Genomic DNA, 23,682 nt, shown 5'->3' on the forward strand with positions numbered 1-23,682 from the left:
AGTCTCTATAAGAAATTAAATGTCGAAATTGGAAGAAGTAAATGAAGATTACCGAATGTTTAGGCTATTAGAATTTTATCACGTATCTTAAAAAAAATCAAAATATGAGAATATGTATTATGCGAGAAGAGTGACATTTTTGATATTCGGAAATAATTTAGTATTATAAAAATGTACAAACTTCAAATGTCAGATGCTGAATGATACATAAAAATTATGTAGTCTTCAAATAAGAAACATCATTTTCAGGTGAAAGATATTAGAGGAAACAACTTGGTTAACACAATACTGGCTGCAAGTATATGGTTCAGTATGTTTCCGGATCTTAAACATTGTCAGCTAATAAAGTAAAGTTATACTTTAAGAAGATTTTATATTAGACTAACTATTGTAAGCAGTTGTCACGTACCAAGCGTTATCATCTTATTGTCATTTTAAAACTTTAGTACAAAGACAAACTGTTGTCACCAGACAATATCATCTCATTATTCCATCATTTTCTCTATCTCTACATATGTGTTTTGAAGAAATTGGATAGAAAATAATTTTATGAGTTTTTTTTGGCTTGAAAATCTTCTACATCAGATGCATTTTCAACAATATGAAGATCATATTTTCCCTCTACATGCAACTATTTGATATTAGGTGAAATGTTTCCTTCGAGTAGCGATATATTCAAAGCTAATTTCATGCACTATATGACATTTTTAGCATGAATGCAGTTTATATATATATATATATATATATATATATATATATATATATATATATATATATATATATATAGATGCGAAAGATTAAAAATAGGGGTTGAAATTGGGTTTTAAATTACAGAAGACAAAAGGTGTAGAAAAGTCAGGAATCAGACTTTTTGCCCATTAAGAAAAGTCAAATATTAATATTCCATAGATGTGGAATATATTGGCCAGTTCTATTACATGACTTCTCTTACTTAACATGCAAACACAAGTGAAACTTCAATAATTACTTTTTGTTTAAAAAACTGGTTTTTTTTCAAAACCAACAGGTTTTCTCTTTCATGAGAAGTTTAAAATTTCAGGTGAAGCTGATTGGAATAGCAGTTATAGAGAAAAAGGGGTGTTCATTTTCAATTGGAGATTTGAGGACGAATTTACTTCTTGAACATGTCTTTTCATCTAAAATATGTCTCAGTTGCTCTTCAGTGCTTCACAAAAGCCTGAAGAAATAAGGGAAGCAAGGGCAAAATGTCGATGTTGAAAAAAATAATCATTTTTAATTAATTTAGATTTAGAGTAAAAAAAAATAATTTAAAATGGCCTTTTCTTGTTATGTTTCTAGTTGGGTAAATTTTCATTTGTATATTAGCAATATTGTATTGCGATGTTATAAAGATGCGGAAGAAATGTCATTTTACCCGGAACAAGGCATTGATACCCGGTAAATTTTAACCGTTACTCGGATGATATTGATCTTAGCCATAATGAAAATTCTGATAAAAGTTGAATATATTTTTTTACACGTTAATTATTTAAAAATTATTATATACATTATCTTAAATAGTAGGAAATAAGAAGCTTCTGTGTTTCAAAATCTGGCTCATAGTAAAATAATATAACACAAAGGTAGTGTTTTTCCTTGTTGGAAAATTGAACACAGAATTAATTTCTGATAATTGATATTTCCACCTAAATCTCCCATGGAAATTATGAATGGACGTTTGGTAAAATATGTTTAATTTGATAAGATTGAACCTTTTAGCAGAGTTTCTGTGATAATCATTAGCTAAGTCTCTATGGAAATTAAGAGGGAAAATTTAGTCAGTGTTTAATATAATTCAATTCTAGAAATGTCCCAATCCGATGTCTTGTCATTTACCCAAGTAATAAAATTTAAAATTGTAGATTTTACATATTTCCTTAAAAAGGTAAAGTAGATGGACGAATTGCGATTTGAATATATTAAGTCTTTTAATTAAATATGTAAATAACCAGAATAATTTGTATCTTTCCGAAATTATCGAACTCTGTTAGCTACAACATTCAGCTAAGCTACAACATTCAAATGAGAATTTTATTTAAATTAGAAAACACTTATTGAGTGAAATGGTGAATTACCTTAGTTGCTTAATTAACCAAGTTTTTAATCAGTAAACGAAAAGAAAAAATGGAAAAATAGAAAAATAAATAATCTACTAGGTAATTAGAGCGCTCAGTCTTTTCTTATAATAAATGTGTGTTCGCGTGGTGTGTGCATACCAAACTGAGTACATATATGTTTTGGAGGGTGGCGATTTTCAACTCGAATTGAATTTTTTTTAAATTAGAATTTTAATAATTTAAAAAAATAAGCTACACTTTCCATTCTTCCTAAAGAGTTTCCGAAAATACTAAAGTATAAAAACGAGGTTTACATCGTTTTAAAATTCAAAATATTATCATTTAAAAAGTCTGAGTTACTTTGCCGTGTAATTTGTTTCATTTAAAAATATTTTAACTATATTTTTCAACAATAAATTTCAAAAAAAAAAAAAAAAAAAAACGAAATCTAATACTTTATGCATGAAGGAAAAAAATTAGCTTTTTATCAACATTTTCCCATTAAGCTGGCATAAACTCAAATTAAAAAAAATTAAGCTAACTCACAGTGTAAGCCTTTAATAATAAACGTATTCATTTAATTTGAAAAATGATCCGAGTAAAGTAAAAAATACTATTTTACGTTCTTTCCTCTGATTTATTACCAACTTATCCTCTGATGAATTACGAATTTTATATTTTCATATAGATTCAAGGTCTCATGAGAAATTGAATATTAGTATTTTATAAAAACGGACGATTTAAGTCATTCTGTTTCAAAGAAAATATACCAATCAGCTCCCGGAATTTCCCAAAGACTGATTAGTTTAATATTATGAAATTGTTGTTTGTTCTAAAAAAATTGATGTTGAAAACATCATAACTCTGTTAGATTTGAGCGCTTAAGAGAGAAATGTTTTTATTTATTTATTTAAAAGTTTGAGTGTCAATAATATTTCAATGAATATGATTCCTTAGAAATAAAGTACTGTGCAAAATTTAGTCTTTAAAATAATTTCAGACATTAGTATAATTACAGGCCGAAGCAAAATGAATTGCTATTAGTTATACCATATCCTTTTGAAAGTGAAACTAAAAACTGAATTTTATTATGAATCAATTTTCTTTGAATGCTTCATTTTAATGTTCCATAAATCATACATTTACATAAATTGTACAATACAATTTATAGTGCATGGGCTACTTCAATGCTAAAGAATTCTTCGTCAACAAAATATATTTTTTTAGGCGCAGTATTATCTGTTTTTAATGGAGATCGATAGGGCAATTCATTTGGACTAGAGCTTCTAAACCTGGTACATACAGGTGGTTATCAAAATAAGAAAAACACCTTGGATTTATAAAGAATCCTTTATTACTATCGTGTAGGATTGCCTTAGACATGTAATACAGCTTGAATTCACCTAGAAATCGATTCATACTAGTGTTGAATAGTGTTTAGAGGAGTATTGTACCATTCTTCCTGGAGATGTCATGAAAGATCTGAGAGAGATGCCTGTATAGGATATCGATTCCGTATTGAACGCTCTAAAATAGACCATAAAGGTTCAATTATATTAAAGTCGGTTGAATGTGCGGGCCAAGGCAGATGTTTGATTTCATCCTTGTGTTCATCAAACCATGACTGGATAAGTCTCGCTGCATGGATAGGTGCATTATCATCCTAGAAAATTCCTTCTCTTGCTGGAAGCAAAGTTTGCATCATACGATGTACTTAGTCAGCTAAAATTTCTCTATATTTCTCCTCAGTAATCCTTCCTTTCAGAGTTATGATTGATCCAAGAGAAAACCACGACATGGCTGCCCATATCATTACAGATCCACCTCCATACTTGACAGCAGGAAAGAGACCATCATCATCATACGCTTGTGCAGGTGTCCTCCAAAAGTGCACCCGTCCTGATGTAAGAAAAAGTGTGAAACACTTTGATTTGTCAGACCATATTACTTTCTTCCACTTATCAATCGACCAGGTTTTGTGAGTGTGACACTACTGTAGACGGCGTTTACCATTAACATCTGTGGCTTGGGAATTGCTGTTATGTCATAAATGTTCTGTTTATGAAAGTACCTTCTAACTGCAATCACTGACACTGGAGAATCCAGATGGGTATACTTTTGCGGTTACTTTTGCTGCATCTGTTCGCGTTTTAGACATAACTATCCGCTTCAACACCCGTCGATCTCTTTTATTGAGCTTTTATTTCCGCCCACTATATTGCTTTGGTAAGCTTGTCTTGCCTCGCTTTGTGTATGCTGTTATGATTTTAGACAATTTAGCTCCAGAAACGCCTAAAAGTTGGGAGGTTTCGGTCACACTTGCTCCAGCTATACGGGTTCCTACAATTTGGCCTCTTTGAAAGCCTGAGAGGTCCGACATTTTAGGCTTTTGAAAAAAAATCCAAGAATTACAGAAATGTAATATAGCTGACACATACTACCAGAATATATGCATCGCTATTTATAAAAAAAACTGGTAGCTATTATTATATTTTAATGCTTACGTAGCACATTCAAAAATCTCACTTTTATTTACAGGTGTTTCCATTATTTTGATAACCACCTGTATATACTTGGGTATAAATGTGCACCTCGATTTTTGAAAAGTGCAATTTTTTGAAACCTTATTTAGAATTTGATTTAATAAAAATTAAGTAAAATTTTGGCGCTTTCTATGATAACTCCAGTCAACAGCACAGCATAAAAGCAATTTTTGTACTATCTTAAAAATTAAACGAATAATACCATTTGAAGGATTTCAACACAATGAAACTGAAAAATTTTAACATATTTTGACAATTTATTCAAAATGTATTTCAATTTTTTTCACTTAAAATTTTTTCAAAATTTTTTCCTATATTTAAATAATAAATTGAGAATTTACTAGCAACCTTTAATTGGTTTAATACCGAACCAGTTGACTCAACGGAAGAATATGATTTCTAAAAAGTTCAGATTGAGAATGAGATTATAAGTTCAATTTTAATTGAAAGTATGGTAAAATTTTAAAAATTTTATAAAGCTTATTTTATATTAAAGCCAACTTAACATGGAGAAAAAAAACCACATTTTCATATCTTAATGATCAACAATGGAAAAGAGCCATTGGGAAACATTAAAAGTAACAACAAAAATAATTTAAGATTTACTTCAACAATGTAATTCAAGGTTGTAAAATAAAATTTAAATATTTTTCAAAATTAATTAAAAAGAGAAAACAATTATCTTGTAAATATTAAAAAGTAAACGAATAATACCATTTGAATGATTTCAAGATATATTTTAGATTTTAAAAGTTTTGAGATGATAAAATCATTCAGAAAATCAGTTTAGTGATATAATACGTAACACATTTACACCTACGAAAGAGCATTTATGCCAAATTTAGAAGCTCCTTTTGGCCTTCAAAGCGTGAAAAAATTCATTTATTGACAAAAACACGCATTCATCTTTATTATTAGTTGAGATTTGTGCAATTTACATGACTATTAAGAAAGTAAAATTAAAGTATGAAGAAAGTTAGGAAAAAGGTGATGGAAACTTGATTTTATAAGGTTTAAAAAAATGTTTGATTTTTTATCATATTTCATGTTTAAAGTATCATCATAAGGGAATTATGGATATTAAGTTATACATAAGAGATTTGTTTGAAAGTAAGAACAAACAAATCTCCCGGCTAACCAGGTGGCCGCGAGAGGCAGCTAGTTTAACATACAAATCAAGAGACACATGGAATATTATCATAATTCTTTGAAATTTGTATAAATAATGTTTTATTTCTGAGCATTTTTTAGTTGTTTTATCAATTGTACATTAATGCTTTTTAAATGACATATTTTTCAATGTATAGCAAAATTTCCAACACTGAGGAATCACTTTTTGATTTAATATTAGAATGAGATAAATGTTCCTATATAGAAATATTTATTATTTAAATCTATAAGTTTATTAAAATAATAATTTGAATTTATTTTAGTATTTTCTATTATTTCAATTATTTTAATGTAATTAATTTCTAGAATTATAATATTTAAATTTATTTTTATAAAATTTAACAGATAGTTGAAAATTAAATTCTCAGACTTAAAATTCTAAATGTATATTTCTCTCTCCGCTTTAGAATCGATATCGAAAATCTGCCCCCCCCCACCCGAGTAATTATTGATACAAATGATGTTTAAACTCAAAATTAAATTATTTAAGAAAGAATTTATCAGGAAAATAAAAATTATTGAAATCAAATAAAATATCAACTGCAAATAAATAAGATATATTGCAAATAAACGTATTTTAAATCATTTTACAGCTGAAAAATGTTATTTCATTTTTTATTAAAAAAAGTTGCCCTATTTTGAAAGACTGAAAAATAAAATGGAATAAAAAAATTACCATTTACAGATATAAGATGAATAAACCCCTTGATGCAGAAAATGCAATTACATAGTTTCTGGCTAAACAAGAATAGTGTTTTTCTGCAACGGATGATTAATCAATTTCTAGTGATCGTTGAATAAGAAATCATAGCAACAAGATTCTCAAAATAAAAAGTATCCTAACTTATTTTCCTCCAATTAAAGTCACTTTCATATGTGTTAAATGAATTAGAATAATCCCCAAAGCTTGCTAAAGAGTTAATTTGACACTTGCATTTATTAAAATACAGCTAAATGTATTCCACTTAAATGAGTCACGACGTTTAATTCGAAATGAAAAATAACTGAATAAGCTCTGAATAGTTGATGCGGAAAGTGTCTATTTTTCTTTCATATCCGCTTCCAGTGAATATGTTAGGACAGTAGTTGCAACTGATCTTATTTAATATTAATACTTTAAATTCCACATTGATTATTTTTAATTATTCTTTTAGTAAAATGTCATCTTTTTTTCACTGTCCAATCTTGATTTAAAAAGCTACAAATTCATTCTAATGATACGAATAATAATTCTTTTAGTTGTTCTTAACTATGCAACTTGTCATGATATCGTTACATCATAATTTTTTTTAATGAAACACAATATTATTAATAATATTATTCAGTGATTCTTGAGATAATCTCATCATAATTTTATTCATCATATTTAAATAAATTTATTACCATTCTATTTTTAAAAAATTGAGTTCTTAAATTTTACCTTCACGATTTCTTATTTCTGACTGAGTTTCCTGCTTGTAAAGTGCTCTATTGGTCTTATTGATTTGGAAAGCTAATATAAACATGAAATTCCATAATTTGAAGATGAAAGCTATCTTTTACTATCTTCGAGTTGACGCTAACAGTTTGACCATTATATGCTAATAAATATGGTGTAAAATGCTTTTGAAAGTTATAAAATAATAAAAAAGTCCCCTCTTTCAGGCTTGTGCAATATCTGCTAAATATTGGTTTTGTTGATTTGGAAAGCTAATATAAACCAGAAATTTTTCAATTTGAGAATGAAAGCTGTTTTTTGTTAGCTTCTAGTTGAAGTTAATAGTTGGAACATTATATGCTAATAAATATTATCGCCAATGGAGTGAAATTCTTTTGATAGATGTAAAATAATTAAAAACCTCCACTTTCAGATATGTGCATTATCTGCTAATAAAGATACCTTATATATGAATAGTTTTATGTTTGTATTATACATATTTACTATAAGTTTTTTTTATATTTTATTTTTTTTTAATTATATTTTATTTTGCGTATTTCTTAATTTATATGCAAATGATAATTTCAATACGTTTTTCTTTTTGGTCAAAAAATTTGGTCAAACACAAAAACATTCTTTTTAAATATACAAAGAACTAATGTCAGTGAGAAACAAATTTTCAGCAATGAATGGAATCGAGTGTAAAAAAATGTGCTATTTTGGACCATCATGGAGTAAATAATCATCGATTTAGTATGAAATAATACTTATTTACTTATGTAAACTTACTTACTTTTTTACTTATGTAAACTTACTTACTTATTTACTTAAAAAAAACTGAATCCATAATAAGAGTATTAGCTTGAAAATGAAAATTTTGAGAATGCAACTTTTGAGAACACAAATAGTTCTCAAAAAAATTCTCACACATCAAGCATTATAATATTGAAAAACCAATTAGAGATTCAGCCAATCCAGCTAATACTTTTATATGCATTACAAAAGAAAAGTGAGAAGTAAACATGAGGAAGCTTTAGCAAAAATCATCTTGAATTCTAATCAAAGTGTCTTTACAAGCATGATATTAGCAAATGCGATGAATTTTTGGAATAGAGAGTCTTCAGTAAGAGAGCATAATGCGCGTCCTCCCCGTGATCTGGGCGTGATGGGTTCGAGCTCCGGTTCGGGCATGGTGAATTAGAGATTCAGCCAATCCAGCTAATACTTTTATACGCATTACAAAAGAAAAGCGAGAAGTAAACATGAGGAAGCTTTAGCAAAAATCATCTTGAATTCCAATCAAAGTGTCTTTACAAATATGATATTAGCAAATGCGATGAATTTTTGGAATAGAGAGTCTTCAGTAAGAGAGCATAATGCGCGTCCTCCCCGTGATCTGGGCGTGATGGGTTCGAGCTCCGGTTCGAGCATGGTGAATTAGAGATTCAGCCAATCCAGCTAATACTTTTATACGCATTACAAAAGAAAAGCGAGAAGTAAACATGAGGAAGCTTTAGCAAAAATCATCTTGAATTCCAATCAAAGTGTCTTTACAAATATGATAACAGCAAATGCGATGAATTTTTGGAATAGAGAGTCTTCAGTAAGAGAGCATAATGCGCGTCCTCCCCGTGATCTGGGCGTCCTCCCCGTGATCTGGGCGTGATGGGTTCGAGCTCCGGTTCGAGCATGGTGAATTAGAGATTCAGCCAATCCAGCTAATACTTTTATACGCATTACAAAAGTAAAGCGAGAAGTAAACATGAGGAAGCTTTAGCAAGAATCATCTTGAATTCCAATCAAAGTGTCTTTACAAACATGATATTAGCAAATGCGATGAATTTTTGGAATAGAGAGCCTTCAGTAAGAGGACATAATGTGCGTCCTCCCCGTGATCTGGGCGTGATGGATTCGAGCTCCGGTTCGGGCATGGTTAATTAGAGATTCAGCCAATCCAGCTAATACTTTTATACGCATTACAAAAGAAAAGTGAGAAGTAAACATGAGGAAGCTTTAGCAAGAATCATATTGAATTCCAATCAAAGTGTCTTTACAAATATGATATTAGCAAATGCGATGAATTTTTGGAATAGAGAGTCTTCAGTAAGAGAGCATAATGCGCGTCCTCCCCGTGATCTGGGCGTGATGGGTTCGAGTATGGTGAATTAGAGATTCAGCCAATCCAGCTAATACTTTTATACGCATTACAAAAGAAAAGAGAGAAGTAAACACGAGGAAGCTTTAACAAGAATCATCTTGAATTCCAATCAAAGTGTCTTTACAAATATGATATTAGCAAATGCGATGAATTTTTGGAATAGAGAGCCTTCAGTAAGAGAACATAATGAGCGTTCTCCCCGTGATCTGGACGTGCTGGGTTCGAGCTCCGGTTCGAGTATGGTGAATTAGAGATTCAGCTAATACTTTTATACGCATTACAAAAGAAAAGTGAGAAGTAAACATGAGGAAGCTTTAACAAGAATCATCTTGAATTCCAATCAAAGTGTCTTTACAAATATGATATTAGCAAATGCGATGAATTTTTGGAATAGAGAGCCTTCAGTAAGAGAACATAATGCACGTCCTCCCCGTGATCTGGGCGTGATGGGTTCGGGCATGGTTATTCTTCTGTGTTTTATCTATGAAGTATGTGAATGAGCCCCCCTGTAAAAATGGGCTCTGCAAGCGAATGTGACGCATGAATTAGCTCTCTTGGCCCTAGTTGGTGCTACTGATAAAACAAAAGACGCTCACACAGTTTAAATCGCTGACAGGTAACTGTCAGCCGGCTTGTAAAGAGTCATAAGTCACAATACAGAAACAACGATTCTGTGTTGGATTAGCTAATATCAAAGAAAGAATGTCCACATTTAGGGAAAGAGTGTCTTCTGTTGAGCGAAGTAACCATCTCTCTTTAAATCGCAATGCAATTGAATTACAGAATGAATCTCTTAAAAAGAGAAGTGGCCGTCCAGCCAGTATAGTTTACAAAGAAATATTATGAAGCAAACTGAATTTTTTTTCATATCATACAGTGTTGATAAACAAGTTTGAAACAGTGGGTACAATGACTTATGTGTATATTTTTGAATTGTAAAACAGCTTTCTAATTGTATATTTTTAGTGAATTGTTTTGTCTATGAACATATCATATTTTTACCTTTTTAACAGTCTAAATATGTCCGAATGTGTGCTATAAAAAGTGTTTTATAGTTATTTTTGATGATTTTTAAATATATTTTTATGTTTGTTTGATGTTCTGTGACATGCCCAAATCGTATCGGATGGAGGCTGGACTTAAGTTTAAAGTTAATTTTTTATCTTGGAAGTTATGCCACGGGCAACGCAGTGCAGGTATTGCTGGATTATTCAATAATGAAAATTTTTATTTCTGAGATAAGTTTCATTTGAAATTAAAAGTTTTGCACAACATTTCATAGAAAAAAGATATGAAAATTACCATAGTTCGTTTATTATGCATACGAAGACATTTACGTATAAAGTTAAAAAACAAATGAACCTTAATTGAAAGTTATTAACTATCTCACATTAACAAGATTAAAGTGATCAATCAAATGCGAACTGACAGACGCATCAAAAATATAAGTACTAAAATGGAAAATTTAATTAAACTCACATTACGGGAAAAACTTCCTTCAAATATTTAATTTTTAGATAGGTAGAAGAAATGAAAATTTTTGCACGTAAAGTTATGATTTATCAAATATGCATTCCAAGCAAAGTTTGCTGCACATTTAAGTTGAGCTTCATTATACTAATAACAAAATGCAAATTTAATGAACTTGAGCTTGATATTCAACTTCTACATGTGCCAAAACTTGTTCCAATTAACACAAAGTTCCATAAGCAAATTTTTTCAATTTTCATCTAAAAATCACACCTTCTTTTGTTAAAGATAAATTATATAGTCTATTTATTTTTTCGAAAATAATGGATTGATATATTTACAAGTTTTTTGAAATATTGTAAGGAGTAGCACTTTATATTGTCATATATTTATTGTTAATAACATAATTCTTCTTGAAATAGATGAATATATTCTTGATATTTTTACTTTTCTTACATGAATGACAAAACAATCATATAATTTCAAGAATTATATGATTAAATCCCTTTTTGCATTATTAAAATCCATTTTTTAAAAATATTTTTCATAGGTACCAATAATTCTTCACTAATAAAGTTATTACAAACTCTGAAATAATGATTTAGTATTTTTATAGTTGATTTTGTTGTTTTTAATGTAAAGTGCACACTATAATTAGGTTTTAAAAAGAAATTTTTTTAAAAAAATTCATTAATTTGTATCTTTTAAATATGAAATAAAAGGGTATTATATATATATATATATATATATATATATATATATATATCAATTTCTTTCAGTAATTTAATGTATCTAAGAAGTTGCTGAAATCTGACGAACCCTTTTGAGAACGCGGTTTTCAAAGCTCAATCATTGCATAGAGCTCAAGCGCGGTTTCAAGCATTGTTTCAGCTCTAAAAACTTTTGCTTGAGCTCAAAGTATTCTTTAGATTTTAATATACTATTGGAAAGTTTTTCCCTTTTATAAATCTTGAAACCTCTTTGACATATATAAACTTCTTTGACATTCAATGATAAAGGGAAACAATAAAAAGAAAATCTTCCTCTCAGCTTTCTTCTTTTCGAAGAAATATTAATTTTTCCACACATAAACACATGTACCATTTGAATTTAAAGTAAATATTTTACAGTTTATTTTTTAAACGGAGATTAGGTTTAGATAATCAATTATTAAATGTGAAGGCCAGGATAACCTGTTTGGTAAGACATTTGACTCTCATCCCTTGGGTAGTGAGACGAAGACTCTCCATGTATAAGATGGCTAGTGCGCGTATAAATCTGGAGAGGTCACAAAGCCCCCCCCCCAAGTCGAGACAATACCACTGGGGGGTACTGGTTCCCAGGTGATCGTTCTCTGACACAGGTCTAAATTACGATCTGTAGTTGAGTGAATGAAATAAATATATTCAATCTGCCCCGTAAAAAAAGGATGTGGCGCATGAGTAGCTAAGTAGCACTCTTTGGCACTAGATGACGCTACTGAAACTAGAGAGGCTAAAAAAATCTCTTCTTAAAATCGCTGACTTATCTCTATGAGAAATGCCAAAAGAAACAACAACAATATTATTAAATGTTTGATATACGTTTATGCAATTAATTTTATTTGCTGTTAGTCATGTATATAATATTCAACATGCATGTTTTATATTTATTTTGTATTTTTAAGTTTAATAAGATAGCATTCGTTTTAATTCCTCGATAAAAATAAAATTTTCCAATATGAAAAACAGAAACTTGTAAATATATTTGATTGTCATGTATAAATAGTGCAGTTTTTTTAAGCCTTATTTGTAATTCGTATGTCCAACTTACTCTAAAATATTTGAACTAAAAAATGTATGCTTAGATTTTATTTAAAAATTCATAATTATACATTATTTGCACATTTTGTCACTTATCTTCAAACATTAGGAAAAAAGGGAATAAAATATAAATAATTCATTAAAAGTATCAATTCATTTATAAGTATTCTTTCTTAATAAGAAATTATACATAAAACTCTATAATTTTTATATTAACAGATAAAATATACTCATTTTTATAAGACAGGAAATATCACTTTATAAAAAAAATCATCTAATCTACAAATTAGTCATTGACAATTTTATAATAACAGTTAAAATTCACTTATCATGACGAGTAAATCATTAAAAATAATTGGAAATAATATATACAGTTCTGCAACAAATAGACATATCAAGCCGTTTCCAGTCTACAATAGAAATTTTGCAGTTTTTTTCGAAATATTTTTTAAAACTATTGCAGATATGTAAGCAACTTCTAGAATGGCCTTATTTTAATGTCCCAGCTTTGCTCCCCTTTAGAAATTTATTATAATTCATTTTTTTTTATCGCAGCCATTTTAAAAAATATTTTTTAATTCAAGAAATTACGTCGTCTATTTATGTAGCAAAATTATGTTCTTTAAATTAATAAAAAATTCTTGAAATGTATTATAATTTACAAAATATCGTCAAAAATATTTATGATTCATTTAACTCCGAGTGCCACATTTTTGATAACTTCATAACTCTTGAGTTTTTCATCAGAAGATTAAAGAAAATTTTTTGGTGGTTATTTTCATGGCAAACAACCAATTGAGCGATAAATAACTGTTAGGCGTAATGGAAAAATTTCAAGGTGTTAATTAAAGTAGTTAATAAAATAGTTTTGTGTAGATTGGATAATAAATAATAAAGTCACAGACGTGTTCCAATATATTTGTCATTGTATATAGAATACTGATATAAAAAAATACCGTTACTATTTTTAATTCTCCTGAATTAAGTTTCAGTAAGATTTTAAAATTTTAGATATTGCTATAAAATAAATTCCTCATTATTCTTATTTTAATTGATTTTTATTGGTCAAAATAATGTCATTTTCAAGAAATTGCAAAAAAGATTATTTGTAAATTTGCATTAAAATTAAACTTTTCTAAAATACTAGACGATAATCATTATCGATACTAATTTAGAGATTCTAAATCATCGTAATTTACAATGACATGCATTTGGGAGCAAAGCATGAAATAGAATTATATATATGTAGCATTGTAGCATATAAAAAAATAGCATATCGTTCTGTAAATAAAGTAATTATGAAATGAAAAGATATGAAATCAGATATAAAGTGTTAATTGAATATTGTGATCTTAAGATTTGTCTTACTTCGTGTATTTGATAACAAATTAACACTCTGTGCAATCTTCTGGCAACGGAATATGTGTATGTTGCATATAATTTTAATGAAATCTCTTGTCAATAACTTAATAATTGTGATTATTATCCCATTAAGAAAGCAAGCACTATTAAGCGTTAAAATGTAATAGACATAAAAGCCACATTATTTCAATAAATTCAATCGCATTTTTGAATATTCTTTGAATCGAGTCCAATAAAATTACAGGGTAATTTTTTCTTTGCACGTTATCTTTCTACCTCCAAATTTCACATGTAGACTGAATAGGTATTAATCTTTCTTTTTCAGGTAGCAAAAATAGAAGAATAACAAGTGGCTAAATATTTAATGAAATAGTTTATATTTCATTACTACAAGAAATACGTTATAAAATCTTAAGCATATATATATATATATATATATATATATACCGGGTGTTCCATAAATTCGTAAAAATTGAAGGACTTGGTATATTTGAATGTAGTTTGCGAAAATATTATTTTCATGAAGGGGGATTTTTTTGATACAGAAAAAAAAATTCAAAAATTTGTCAATAGAGGGCGCTGAACAAAGCAAATCAGTGGAAATATGCAAATTAAAGTCTTATGAAAGGCAGAGTGAGCGATTGACACATCATTTCTAAAGGTTTGCATAAGGTTTGTATTAAGATGTTGACAATGGTGGATAAAGCACTATTGGTAAAGTTGTTTTATGTCAGCAACGAATCGGCGGCTGAAGCCTTACGAAAGTTTAGGACCCAGAAAAGATTGAAGAAAGGTTCAGGTCCGATCACTCCTGCTGGACTTGTTTCCCTAGTACGCCGTTTCGAAGAAACTGGAAGTTTGTGTCATCGACCACGCAGTGGTGTACCTCGTTTAACAACAGTCCGTACCCCCGATGTCTCTTCGCAAATGGACACGCTAAGGGAACAGTCTACAAGTGCAGTCAGTAGGGGCACGAGAAGTGGCACGAATAACTGGTATACCAAAGACTTCGGTGTACCGTATCCTTCATGTTGTATTGCAATTGTACTCATACAAATTGCAATCGCTACATCAGCACTTACCAAATGATACAGCTAAGAGATTGGAATTATCAAATTGGGCTTTGGCGAAAATTGAAGATGATCCGCGATGGCTGCTGAAAATATTGTGGACAGATGAGGCTCATTTTGCTTTGCATGGAGCAGTTAATACCCATAACTGTAGAATATGGGCACATGAGAATCCACATGCTTACACTGAGAAGCCCCTGCATTCACCACGGGTTACTGTTTGGTGTGGTTTCACTGCATCCATTATTGTAGGCTCTTTGTTCTTTGAAAAGCCCTGTAAAAAAGCAGGATGGAAGACATGTTCAATTAATGGAACAAGTTACTTGGAAATGTTACAGAAGGAAGTGATACCGTCCTTATTGGAACACGATGTCCTTGACACAGTGACATTCATGCAAGATGGGGCACCTCCTCACATCGACACCGAAGTGAAGGCATTTTTGAGTAGAACTTTTACTAAAGAACGGATAATAAGTTGTCACTTTACACATGAATGGCCCCCACGCTCACCAGATTTAACACTCCTTGATTTTTGGCTATGGGTTTACCTTAAGTCTCGGGTGTACCGCTATAGGTCAACTTCGTTAGTGAAGCTAAAGGAAGCCATTCGCCACGAAATCTCATGCATTCATCCGGATATGCTGTATGATGCAGTTACCAGTGTTGTCTCCCGCTTCCAAACTGTTATTTGTGGTGATGGCGGACACATAGAACAAGTACTGTATTACTGGTGTGATACGCATGTAAACAATTGCTTGCATACAAATAAAAGTATTTTTCCCGTAGAATTGTATGTTTTGCTTGTGTTTAGCGCCCTCTACTGACAAATTTTTGAACTATTTCTTTTTTTTTTATGAAAAAAAATCCTCCTTCATGAGAATAACAGTTTCGCAAACCGCATTAAAATATACTCATTCCGTCAATTTTTACGAATTTTTAAAGTATTTACAATTTTATGGGACACCCAGTATATATATATATTAAAAAATTTCAAAATTAGCGAAACATTGTATCATTAAAAAAGCTAATGTTTTAAATTTTCAAATTATGATGGGAAAATACTTAGTTTTTGTTTCATTTTAATTGATTAACATTATAATTTAAACTTTGGGAAATTCGTTTTGAGATGATAATTTTCATCCTACAAATCGTAGTTTTAGAAATTTGATAGCTATAGATCAAATAGTCTGGTTAATATGAACTTACAGTCAGACATGAAAATATAAATAAGTATTTTCTGTTATTATTTGGCGCATCATATTATTTGGTATCACACTTTCTTTCAATTAAATCTATCATATATATATATATATATATATATATATATATATATATATATATATATATATATATATATATATATATATATATATATATATATATATATATATAAATTTCTGCCATCTCTTTTCTTCCATTTCATAGGCTTGATAGTTGCTTGTAAAACGTGAAATAATTATAAGAGATAAAGAAATTCTGTTAAAAATATTTTATTCATTTGAAACTATACATTTATCCGTTTGGATTTGGCTTCCAATAAAACTGTTTTAAAATTTATCGCTTCTTTTCATTTTTTAAATTTTTTTAGACGGATTTTGATTTCCTTGTTCTCATACGATGAAGAATGTACTTCCGGGAGCTTTTACAATGTAATTAAATTTTGTCTGTCCATTCATATAGTTTTTATTAATGTATGTTATTATCACTGTATAAATTATGGTTATTTTATGTAATGCAATGGAGAAAACGATAACTTACATTCTTTAAATTTACTATTTTACTTTGTATGTTGTATGATTAAAACAGATACGAATTTTATAAATTATTGATTTGTAGAAGGTTGATGATAGAATTATTTAAAACCCGCAGTCTCTTATCTCTTTCATATGAAAACTAAAAGACAGAGTACGATAAGTATTAAAGTATTCACCGGATAGAAGAAGGAAAGTAAGAATTATTAAATCTTTAATGCCATAGTTTTTGAAATTTTTAATGGAAAACAATATGTAGAGCAGAGGAAAATTTCTGATGAAAAAAAAAATGTCTTTCATTTTCAGACATTACAAAAGGATAAAATAGTAGACCTAGGCTTAAAATATTTTAAAACGTTCTTGCTTGGTCAATTATCTGAGCCTTTGTTGTTCGACGAAATCAATTTAAGAGTTTGTTGCTGATAGAAAAATCGAATGATTAAGTGCAAGTGGATTTTGATGAGGAAAGAATTGATTAATTGTAACCACACGACCCATTTCTGCCTTGAAAATAAAAAATAAACCTGAACTATGTGTAACATGGTTTTTTTCTGCCCCCAGCTAGTTGTTGATTCCATTCTTAATTAAGTAAATAATTTTAAAAATATTGTTGGTATAATAGTTGAAATGAAATTCTGATAAAAAAAAAAGCCAGAGAAAGGAAAGATTCAGTTTTCCTTTTCGATTTTTTTGAACTTTGCATACGGCAAATCACTGGATTTGAATTAGTTAAAGATTATATTTGCTCAGATATAATTTCAAAATAAATAGATTGATTGAATTAAAAGTTATGATTTATACATTGTGCTTTTGCTTATATGCAAAACTGACTCTCTGAAGTGTCTGTTTGCTAATTTTTTTTTTTTTTTCATTTACGAAATTGAAAAAATATTTTCAATTTAGGAATTCCAAAGAATAAACAAACAAACCCTCCCCCCCACACACAAGAACGGAATTAGAGATACTGATGCATTTGAATTCAAAGTTAAATGCATCGTTATGTTGTGAATTGTTTTGAGGTATTTTAATATAAGGCATCCAGGCAAAAACAATCTACTCTTTGTCCTCTTGTTTCTTTGTAACAAATAAAGTTTTAAAATTTAATTTGAAAAAGTAAATAAACTTCTTTAGAGATTTTTTTTTCTTTTAGTGTATTTCAGTCCATTAATTGATTTGAAATGATATTCGTTTTGAAGATTATGTGTTTGTGTACTAGCAGCAAAAAATTACATTTATCTGCAAATCTGTTTTATCTCATTAAACTCAAATGTGAGAAATAACTAAAAGATATATGTCCTCATAGGTCTCATATAGAAGATGGTATCTTAATCATTATGTAACATTAAATACTTATCGGATTTAGTAAAATTTTACTTGTATGGTTATGATTGACGATGAAACAATGACGACATATCAGTGTTCGTATATGGATGGAAAATTATCGGTTACGCATATTCAATCAAAATTCGAAACGCTAATTTAGAAGAAACCAAATAACAGATTTTTATAAGAAACAAATGCGAAAAAAATAAAAATCGTCAAATTTTACTGATTTATGTAATATTATTTCATTTATTTTATTCGTGATTCGTAAAATAAATCTAATTGTTGACATAAACAATTCAGAAATAATCGAAATGATTATTTTTAATGCAACTTTTAAGTAAATAATATGAATGATCAATTACCAATGCAAATATAATACAATTTATGCATTGCAATATCTAATGCTCAAAATATAAAATTAATCTTCATCTATATTTTAATATTGTCGAATAGATTATTCTTACTTTGGAAAAAAAATGAATGAACTTAAAAGAAAACTTACTTCACATATTTTGAATTTATTATATATAATAATTTTAAAAAGTAAAAAATTAATTATTTAATAATGCATATTTCAATTCAGATTACATGTTTTTTCTATTTAAATAATGATATTTCATATTATATTTAGTTAGTTTTTAACTGGAACTTAATAAATTCTCCATTTACTTCCGATAGTTTAAATTTGAACATGTAAACTGTACATTCGACGAAATTTCTAATAATATTTTACTATCAAACTAGTGAATTATGCATAATATTAATATAATAATAAATATTCAAATATGCTTGTAGTGATATTTAATAGGCACTAAAAAATTATTTAATAATGGGTAACGAAAAAAAATTAATGAATATATGAATTTTCAGAACCAAAACACGATTGAATAAGTTATAAGTTATGTCAAATCATATTCCTCAAAAGTAAAGCAGAGAATTCTTGATTATTTTACTTCTATCAAGTGTCTAATAGAAAGGTTAAGCAGGATTATATTAATTCCTCTTTCATCATGAGAAACACGCCTAACTCATATTGAAGGGGAGTGGTGTATTTTAATATACAGCAAAACGCGCTAAAATGTGTTTCCACAAGGACTGAATCTCCAGCTAATCTATCTCTACCGATATTAAAGGAGAATATGCGCGTGTTGGCTCTCAATAGGAAAGACCAGTTATTCTAGACCTAAAAATTCAGCACAAATATACTTTGGAATGTGGTAATGTGCACCTCAGAATATTATTTAATTATAAATCCTATTAATAAAAATTAATTGTACTTTGCATATTTTTTCCATTAGAATATTCAAATTTAATAAAATCCAAAAACCAAGTTTACACAAAAGTAAAATTCACAAAAAACATACTCTTCAATGTCATCAATTTATTTCTCTAAGTTTACCTATTTTTAATCAATTTTTAACAACAGATTTAATTTTTGCAGTACTATAGCATAAGTCTGTAATGTATCCCAAACCTCTTCTAGTGTTACTACAAATTATTCTTATTCTGAATCCTTATTTCTTTGTTGACGATAAATTGTGTAGATAGGCTTATTTTTCCCAAATTCAGTTGGTTTCCAATATTTTGATGCTTATAGTTTATTTTTTTTTTTTTAAATTGACTTTCATTTACAATTATACTAAATTACAGCACTAAACATTAAAAAAATGAAGTAATGAAATTCGATAATCCATAACTAATAAAATGTGTCCATTTTTAAACATATTAGACAGTAACACAATGAATTTTTTTTCTTAAATAAAAAGAATTATATCGAATACTCTTCTGGAATATAACTGTTGGTTAGTTCTGGTTTCAATTACCTAACCTACAAATTTACCTGCCTAATTTAAAATATGCTAGAGCTAAGAAAACAAGGTTTAAGTTAAAGAAAATTTAATTACAACATATTTACAAGACTTTGTACAATTGCAAGATTGGTGAAATACGCTTAAAGATTAAGTCAGAATCGTTCCGGTCGCGGCAGTGGTTTTTTTTTTTTCATTCTTGCCCTCGCTGGTTTAAAAATAGACTGAAGGAGTCGTTGATTTGCATACTTGCCGAGATCAAAAATAACCACAAAGCGGCACTGTCAATTTGATTTGAACCTCGTGGCAAATGTCAGTTTTTAGTTGTACTTTGTAGTACCGCTACAGGGACTCCCCCTCCAGTGTCAACGTAGATTTTTTGGATCAATTCGAAAACGAACCTTTCTGACAAACCTAGTGGTTGTTGTTACTGGTTCTTGCTTCTTACCAACTGCTGTCGGTGGCTCGTCTTCCGATGCGAGGAATGCTGGCTTCAGTCGATCTACATTGATAAAAGATGATTTTCCATTAATAAGCAACTTAAAAAGTTTGTCTGACTTTGACAAAACTTTGTAGGGGCCTTGATATGGCGATTGTAGGCTACGGCGAACTCCGTCGTGCCGAACAAAGACATGAGATGAATTGGATAGAACTTTATGAATAAAACCATTATCACGGTTGTGCGATGATGCCGGAACTGGTCTGAGCTTGTGCATAATGTGTTGTAGTTTACCAACAAAAGCTGTCTGGTCAATCCTGGATTTGTTTTCCACGAAAAATTCACCCGGCAATATGATGTTAGTTCCGCAAGCTAGTTGCGCAGGAGTAGCTTCGAGGTCTTCTCTGTAAGTTGCTCTCCATCCCATTAATACCGTAGGAAGTGCATCCGCCCATCCTTGGTCTGCGTGGCATCTTATTGAGGACTTTAGATTTCGGTGAATCCGCTCGATAATTCCATTTGAGGATGGTGGATATGGTGAGGTCCTAATGGTTTCAGTTCCTAAAGGTGTGGCTAAGGACTTGAATAGATGATATTCAAACTGCTTTCCTTGGTCGGTTGTTATCCTTGATGGGGCTCCAAAGCGGCAAATCCAATTTCCGTATAACGTACGGGCAACTGTTTCTGCAGTGATGTCTTGGATTGGAAAAGCTTCGGGCCATCTTGTAAAGCGATCGATGCAAGTGAGGCAGTATGAATATCCTCTCGAATGTAGCAGTCTTCCAACAATATGAACGTGGATGTGTTCGAACCATGCAGAAGGAAGTTGATAAGATCGGAGAGGTGATCTTATGTGCCTTGAGACTTTATTGCGCTGGCATTCTAAGCAGGATCGAGCCCATATTGCGATATCTTTCTTCATGAACGGCCAAACAACTTTTGTGCTCAGAAACCTCTGTGCAGATCTGATTCCGGGATGAGATATTCCATGGAATGAGTTGAAAATGATCTTGCGGAAACTTCTAGGCAAGAATGGTCGAAGAATTCCTAAAGAAGTGTCACAGTATTGATTCGAATCTTGATAATACATGGGTTGGAGTTTTAGATTAGTCTTGTTAGGATAAGATAGTAATTCCTGCAGCTCTGCATCAGTTTTTTGCTCTTCAGCCATCTTGTTGTAGTTAATAGGAGATGGTGTATCGATAGTTATAATCCTTGATAGAGTATCCGCTACAACATTTTGTGCTCCTTTAATGTATTGGATGTTGGTCAAAATTGACCAATGTAATCAAGGTGTGTGAGTTGTCTAGGGCTTGCTTTCTCCGGCTTTTGTCAGAAAGCATAGATGAGAGACTTGTGGTCTAAAAATTATAAACTGACGTCCTTCCAGCATGTGGCGAAAATGCCTAATGGATGCGTACACTGCAAGTAGTTCTCTGTCATTAGCACTGTACTTTTTTTCCGCCGTCGATAGTTTTCTTGAGAAAAATGCAAGTTAGATAGCCGTCCGAAGAGCTTTGTTGTAGAACTCCTCCGATGGCTGTGTCGGATGCATCAACGGTTAAGGAAATACTAGCATATGATGATGGGTGAACCAAAGTTGCAGCATTTGCCAAATCATTTTTGCACTGTTGGAAGGCTTTCTCAGCTTCAACTGTCCAAACTATAGGTCCTGTCTTTTTTCTTTGCACCTTTCAGGTAATAAAACAATGGAGCTTGGGTGGATGCGGCATGCGGGATAAAACGTCTGTAAAAATTCACCATCGCCAAAAACCGCCTCATCTCCTGTACAGTTGAGGGTTTGTTGAAATTGACGATTGAGGAAACTTTGTCTTCCATTGGTTGTATTCCCTTTTCGGTAATCTTGTATCCAAGGAAGTTTACTTGAGATTTTCCAAAATTACACTTTGAAGGGTTGATTCGAATTCTTTGGTCTTGAAAACGCTTAAAAAGGATACGTAGGTGGCTGATGTGTTCCTCTTCGTTTTTAGATGCAACCAAGACGTCATCGATGTAGGGCATGCAAAAGTCGAGATCTTGCAAAATGCTGTGGATAAATCTTTGGAATGTCTGCACCGCTTACAAAAACCAAAGCTCATAAAGGGAAATTCGAAAAGTCCAAAAGGCGTGATAACTGCTGTTTTCGGTATGTCTTCTCTCACCGGTATCTGATGGTAAGCTCGAAAAAGGTCGATAGTTGAAAAAATGGCGTTTCCTTCTAGTAGAAGTGCCACGTCATGGATATGAGGTATCGGGTATTTGTCAGACTTTGTAACTGCATTCAGTCTTCTGTAATCGCCGCAAGGTTTCCAATCCCCATTCTTTTTCGGTACTATATGCAATGGTGATGCCCAACTGCTTTTGGATGGTCTGAAAATGCCTTGATCGATCATGTATTGGAATTCTCGTTTGGCTATGATTAGATTCTCAGGTGGAAGTCTTCTTGCCCTTGAAAATACCGGAGAACCAGTCGTTTGAATATGGTGTTTCACTTTAGCCTTTGCTTCCACTCGAGTAATTTCGGGAAACTCCATCAAAAGTTCTTTGTAAGGAGAGTCTTCAGCAAGAAGAGTGATTTTTCCTTCAGACGAGGCTATCATTTGAACTGAAATCTTCCTTCCAGTGCTCGTGTCGATGAGGCAGTTATTTTTCATATCGACCAGCAAACCGAAGGTTTTAAGAAAATTGGCTCCAATGATGGGGTGGGATACAGATGCTATTATGAATGGCCACCGGAACACTCTTCGAAGGTTTAGGTCTAAGGTAAGAAGTTTTTCGCCAAAAGTTAAAATAGTAGTTCCATTTGCTGCAAATAGTTTGAGTTTAGAGGCAGTGCAATTCTTTTCTTGGATAGTTGTTGGTGGAATGACGGAGGCTTCGGCACCTGTGTCGATTAAAAATCGGAATCCAGTTGATTTGTCGGCCAAAAACATTTTTAGATTGGCCGTATACGCTTGTGGCCTCAAGCGATGGCCTTTCTAATTTTCCTGATTGTAATTGCAAGGTTTTTGAAATTTCTGGCCGTGCTTCCAAATTTATGATGAAACCAACAAATTCCAGCACTGGGGTCGAATCTTCGTGAACTAGAATGGCTTCTCGAAAATCTTCCACGAACTGGAATTCGGGATTGTCTTCTCCATTTTGTTCTGGTATCCAGGAGATCTTTGACCGATTTAGAGAGCTCTTCGATTTGCCTTCGAAGTGTGTGGCAGTCCTTGCATCCGCTATTCGGGATTGTCTTCTCCATTTTGTTCTGGTATCCAGGAGATCTTTGACCGATTTAGAGAG

Source organism: Argiope bruennichi, chromosome 2 (assembly GCF_947563725.1).
Source record: "Argiope bruennichi chromosome 2, qqArgBrue1.1, whole genome shotgun sequence".
NCBI lineage: Eukaryota > Metazoa > Arthropoda > Arachnida > Araneae > Araneidae > Argiope > Argiope bruennichi.